Source organism: Octopus bimaculoides, chromosome 2, assembly GCF_001194135.2.
Source record: "Octopus bimaculoides isolate UCB-OBI-ISO-001 chromosome 2, ASM119413v2, whole genome shotgun sequence".
NCBI lineage: Eukaryota > Metazoa > Mollusca > Cephalopoda > Octopoda > Octopodidae > Octopus > Octopus bimaculoides.
The window spans coordinates 29,645,022-29,652,004 of NC_068982.1; the positions used below are offsets into that span (position 1 = coordinate 29,645,022).

At 34.3% G+C, this 6,983-nt stretch overlaps 1 protein-coding gene across 4 annotated transcripts in view; it reads right to left on the minus strand.

Annotated features, from left to right (window-relative positions):
- Positions 1-6,983, minus strand: part of LOC106876029 (ras-specific guanine nucleotide-releasing factor 2) — a 563,899-nt gene that overhangs the window by 472,781 nt on the left and 84,135 nt on the right. The window lies entirely within an intron of this gene.

The following is a 6,983-nucleotide window of genomic DNA, read 5'->3' on the forward strand; positions in this document are numbered from 1 at the left end:
ACACACACACATATACATACATGTCGAAACGTCGAGTTAGAATAGAGGCAGCTGATGAATAATTCCAAGTGGCTTTCTGTTTTCCTACGTGTTCATTCCGTTGTCTGTAGTTCATTGTTCTAACGTCCTGTACCCTGATATGCATCTATATACACATGTAGATGAAAGTATATACATATATGTGTGTATACATGCATTTATATTTTTTGTATTATATATATATATATATATACATACATACATACATATGTATATATGTATACATACATACATATATATACAGATATATTTGTGTGCATGTATGTATATACATACATATGTGCACACATACACACACAGTTGTGTGGGTGTATCTCTCTCTTTCTTTCTCTCTCTGTATATATTTGCATATATATATATATATATATATATATACATGCACACATTAACAAATGGAGAACAACAAACCAAGATAGATATTTTCTTTAGAGGAATTTCTTATTTAATTTGTTGTCACAGCATAAACTTTTAAGGTGACATAAATAAGGTTGTCCAATCTTTTTTTTTTTTCCTTGATAATAACTTGTGTGCGCATGCTAAGTTAGAAAACTTCTAATAGAATAACATTAGTGAAAATGAAAATGAAGAAAAACAAATAAAAGAAAAATATATCAAAAAATTCTTCCTTTACTATTGTTATTTTTGGGGAAACAAACAATTCTATTGATATTATCTATTGTACCAATATCAATATTTCTTGTTAATATTCTATGTAAAGCCATAAATTTCTAAATCTGTCTCTAATTATCTTTCTCTTGATCAGTTTGCTTATCTAACTGTTTACCTTGACTTCTTTTAGTTCCTTTCTCTTTCTTTCTAGTCACTCCTTCTTCTTTTTATCCCTAACATTTTATGCATATTTGAAAGGCTTTAGATTCTTTAGAGAAACCATTAACAAAGCTTCACAGTAGAATTTCCAAGCTGATCTTTCATCAGTGTCATTATTCTTAAACCCATTTCATCCATAGAATTTACCAAATATATATAAACTCAAGAACGCCATGACAAAGGCAACATCAAAATCGTTACATTCAGAAGACCTCATAAGCGCTGATATCAATTCCTCATAAGAAGATTCCATTTCAATTATATGAAGTTTATCTGCTACATTTTCTGGAATATAATTTGAATTTTTCTGACCAACACTTACAGCCAAAAAGGTAGGTCAACTTATACACCACGATAACTTCGGAGGACCAAAAATTCCACTTGAAATGCAGCAGGATTTCGAAAGATAGTAATAATTGTTGAATGTTTACGCTACGTGTTTTAACTTTCACTGGTTCCGGTCACTGAGCTGTAGTCATGCTGGGACACTGCTTTGAAGAGTTTTAATCAAATGAATTGACTTTAGTACTTTTTTTTAAAACTTGGTACTTATTCTATTGATCTTTTTTGCCAAACCACTAAGTTACGGTGATGCAAACAAATCAATACCAATTGTCAAACAGTGTAGGGGACAAGCACACCCACCTACCCAAAACTCACACACACAGACACACACACATACACACACACACACAAAACTAGCACTCTGTTGGCTATGACAATGAGGGTTCCAGTTGATCAGATCACTGGAAGAATCTGCTCATGAAATTAGCATGCAAGTGACAAAGCACTCCATAGACATGCATGCCCTTAATGTAACTCTCAGGGAGATTCAGTGTGGCACAGAATGTGACAAGGCTGGCTCTTTAAATTACAGGTACAGCTCTTCTTTTTTGGCCAAGTAGACTGGAGCAACATGGAAAAAATTGTCTTGCTCAAAGTCACAATGTACTGCCAGAAATTGAACTCCTGATCTAATGAATGAGCTGAACACCCTAACCACTAAGCCATGCACCTATAAACACACACACACACGCACACACGACAGGCTTATTTCAGTTTCTATCTACTAAGTCCACTCACAAGCTTTTGGTCGGCTCTGAGCTATAGCAGAAGACACTTGCCTAAGGTGCCATGCAGTGGGACTGAACCTGGAATCATGTGGTTGGGAGGCAAAACCTCTTACCACACAGTCACACCTTTGCTTACATATTAACACTACATACTACATGCAGGGTATATGCAAGAAGGTATGGCATATGATTTCAATATAATTTCCCAGCAACTTTATTTTAACCTGAAACAGATTGCTAGCAGTTTCCTAATAAATCTATTATTCAATGGAAAAGGAAATAGAAAAAAAATTGGCTCTTTAGAATTTCCAAGTTATATTTTCTGCTCAGCTGGGCTCTTCAAAATATTCTCAGGAATTTTTCTTCTTGACTGAGCGAAGCAACTTTATTTTCCCACCGACCAAGCAGGCTTAATTTTCAACTTCAGTATTTTCTTGTTTTTTTTTTTCGTTTTTATTTATGAAATTATATTGCTGTGGTTTGCTGCACAATTTACCTTCATTGACTAAAAATTCTTATGAGTTCAAACCAAACAGGAACTATATTCACACTACAACCTAAATCAGAAAAACTTTTAGATGGAAACTTGAAGAAGTCTTTCGTATGTATGTATGTATGTATGCATGTGTTATTTCTTTACTACCCACAAGGGGCTACACACAGAGGGGACAAACAAGGACAGACAACCGGATTAAGTCGATTATATCGACCCCAGTGCGTAACTGGTACTTATTTAATCGACCCCGAAAGGATGAAAGGCAAAGTCGACCTCGGTGGAACTTGAACTCAGAACGTAGCGGCAGACGAAATACCACTAAGCATTTCGCCCGGCGTGCTAACGTTTCTGCCAGCTCGCCGCCTTATGTATGTATGTGTATGCATGTGTATGTGTGTGTGTGTGTGAGTGTGTGCATGAGCGTGTGTGAGTGTGTGCATGAGCGTGTGTGAGTGTGTGCTTGTGTGTGTGTATGACTGAGTTTGTGTTTGTCCTCTCCACTGCTCGACAACCAGTGTTGGTGTGTTTACATCCCTGTAACTTAGCAGTTCGACATAAGAAACGATCAGAGTAACTACCAAGCTTGAAAAAAAGACAGTACTAAGCCCAACTCACACAGTGTTAATGAGTGAAACAAGTAAAAGTAAAATTAAAAGATACTCATAGCTTTAGATACTTAAACTGATACTATCATCCCATAATATAATTTCAAATATAAACCCTTCATTCATACCATAAAGAAGAAATGAAAATATCCTTAAGATATCATGATATGCTTTACCTAAACCACACGAATAACTAACATGGAATTGGTCGTACAAAAACTTTAGTTCAGCCAGGAAATTGCTTCAACGAAGCACAAACTGATTGAATTTAAGAGTTTAAGTAGAATATTCTGAAAATATTCTCCTAATATGTATAGCTGTTCAAACCAAATCAAGAACAGTTGACCAACTAGAAAAAGTGGCTAAATCTACCTCCTCAAGTTATATTCTACACTTTATGCTTTTCAAAGAGGACTGAGATCTGAGATTTTAGATAAGGCAGTTTTTGATGCAGAATGTTTGAAAAATATTTTAAAGACAAGATGGTCACAACTGGAATTTCCGTTTCTTTTGTTTTTTTTAATCTTAGGTCTGTTCTGTTAAGGATGACATGAACTATACATTAACAACAAATCAAACATTTTCTCATACTATGAAGCTGTTTAATAATAATAATAATAGTAATAATAATAATAATGGTTTCAAATTTTGGCACAAGGTCAGAAATTTTGGGGTGGGGTGGGGGCTAAGTCAACTAAATCACCCCCTGAAAGGATATAAGAATATAAGTTGACTTTGGTGGAATTTGAACTTAGACCGTGAAGATACAAAATGCTGCTACTCAGTTAGCTTGGTGTGCTAACGATTCTGCTACGTCACTACCTTAATAATGATAATAATAATAATAATAATAATAATAATAATAATAATGATAATAATAGCAATGATGATGATGATAATTGTTTCAAATTTTGGCACAAACCAGTAATTTTTGGGAAGGGAAAAAATCAATTACATCGATCTTCACCCCCTAGCGCTTTATTTTAGTGACCCCCGCTTGGGGATCTTGGTGGAATCTGAACTCAGAATGCAAACCCAGAAAAAATTCTGCTGTGTGCTTTGTCCAGCATCCTAAGGATTCTGCCAGCCCACCACCATTTTTTAAATCCTTTCTACTGTGTATGTATGTATGTGTGTACATACACGCATACATATATTTATATATAGATATATATAGAGATATATGCATGCATGTGTGTGTATAAAAATATATGTGCATATGTATGTATGTATGCATGCATTGTTGGTGTCATAAGATTTTTGAAACATCAAGAGAATGTGAAATGATTCTAGTTTGGAATGGTGAACCTTGAAGCAGATAAAGCCCATGAATAATAGCATGTAAATATTGGGTTAACAACTCTTTGGATAGGAAAAGTTGCAGACTGTCCATGGGGTATTTTCTGGAAACATGACAGATGTCCAACCAATATCAACATCAGCAGCATTATCTTTTGATGTCTGGCTCTCATACTGGCATGGATTATATATATAGACATGTGTGTATTTGTGTGCATGTGCATACGTACATATATGTATGTATGTATTTGTGATTTAAACCCTATGGTTTAAAAAGACTTTATTTGTAAATAACTTACAAATTCCATAAGTATCATATTTTCTACAAGGCTTTACTTTATAAGCAAAATAAATGTTTATATTATTGTGAATTTGAACAGCAGTCTCAGGAAAAAACAAGTAGTTTCCAACAAAATTTTCATTCACAAATGACTAAGTTAAACTAATTAATCAGTGCAAAAAAATTATCTCAAGTTCTGTAAGTAGGACAATGATCAAGCTTGATATGCTAGCTAATTATGCTAAGCTGTACTGAGTAGAACAATAATTAGTTCAGTATTTAATTAAATATGCAAACTAGCTGTGTCTATAATCAAATCTTCAATATGGAAATTAGGCATGATAATTGTTTTCCTTTTTTTTTTTTTTCACATTTTGAGTTTGGTTACATTTCTTTATAAACCCGTTATACATTTTACCATATTTGAATAGAATTATATTGGTTCTGTCAATATAAACCCTCTGTTTCAATAAAAATAAATAAATAGTACTGCAGTTAACTTTCCTTGGCTATATATATATATTGTAGTTAAAAGCTCAAAATAGGGAGTAATTAACAGTTGACAACTGAGGAGGGGTTAGACTTCTTTTGGTATTTTGTCCCGTACTTGTCTCTCATGTATTTACGTATTTTTCACTCATTGGTGATGTCCTGTTCTTATTGTATATTTTTTTGGTATTTTGTCCTGTACTTATCTTTTGTGTGTTTACATATTTTTCATGCATTGGTGATGTCCTGCACTTGATGTATTATATATATATATATATATATATATAAACACACGCATGCACAACAGGCTCCTTTTAGTTTCAGTTTATCAAATCCTGAGTGATATTGTAGAAGTGCCATTTGATGGGATTGAACCTGAGGCTACAGTGCTGAAATGCTCAAATGATAGTTATTGCATTTAATGACACTATTTTTGAAAGCAGTACATGGGACAATAGGTATATAGCTCAAATCTATTACATGTAGTATCTTGGCTGTTTAGGCTACTGCTCCCACCTATGATCACCACAGGGTAAAATTAATGATGGAACTCAAAGCAATCCAGCAAAGCTATACAAAAAAGATCATCTCAATGCAATATGTCAGCTACAGGGAGAGACTGAATAAGTTAAGACTCTACTCCTTAGATGAAGGCAGGAAAGATGTGTAGAGATATGCATCTGTAAAATCCTAGAAGAACTTCTACCAAACTTTGGCACTGAAAGTTAAGCAAACACAAAAAAAGGGGATGCCAAAAATCCCAACATTGCTATCAGGATACAGGACCAGATACTGCAACAATTGAGGTTTCCACAGCCTACAGCTCTTCAATATCCTCCTCAAAAGCCTGAGAAACCTACATAGGGTAGATGTAGGTGACTCCTAAATAAAACTGTATCTCCTGGTATCAAGAGTTACAGATGAACCTACCTCACAGTAAGAAATGCAGATGAGGGTAGCAACATCAAACTCACTCATTCACCAAATGTCACATATTAAAAGAAAGTTTACAGTAGTGAAAGTGAAGCAGAGCTGATAGCGATGCCCCAGCATTGCCACAGCTCTTGAGCTGAAACTAGTAAAGGATCAAGAGGAAGAGGGGAGTCTTATCAAAATCTAAGGTAACTCATCAATATGCAATCTCACTATAGAAATTTAAGTCTTTTACTGACCTCATAAAAATGAACCACAATAATACATTCTAAATATATTTCTTTAGAAGCAAATATTAGTAGTGGAAAAACAGACAGAAATACACTTATTCATAAAAATATATGTGTGAGCGTGTATATGTGTGTGCGTGTACATATCAACACATACGTGCATACTTGTCACCATCACTAACACCGCCATTATATACATACCTATGTTTATTTACTACTCTCCAAACCACATCCCTTTGCAATAGGATGGATATTGTTCCCTTTCAATCCCTTATGAGATCAATAAAAGAAGAGAACAAACAAAAGAGAGAGAAATAGACAAAGAACTGGGGGTTTCTATAATTGACTAAATCTCTTGTGGGCAATACTCCAGCATGGCCAAGGCTAAAACACTGAAAATGGTAAAAGAATGAAAGAATATCCATGAATGCATCACAGCAAATGTCAAATGGTGACTTTTTGCACATGGCCTCTGGTTTTCTGCTATAGAATTTTCAGACCAGCTTGACGATTATTTCCACTACATTAAACACACCAAAAGGACGGTTAACTGAATGCAAACAAAATTTCAACCAAGTAGAAGGCACTAATAAAATATTGGTACTAATATTTTCAAATGATTCTAGACAAAGAATTCCTACACATTCTCTCTCTCTCTCTCTCTCTCTCTCTCTCTCTCTCCTCTCATATATATATATAAATATATATATA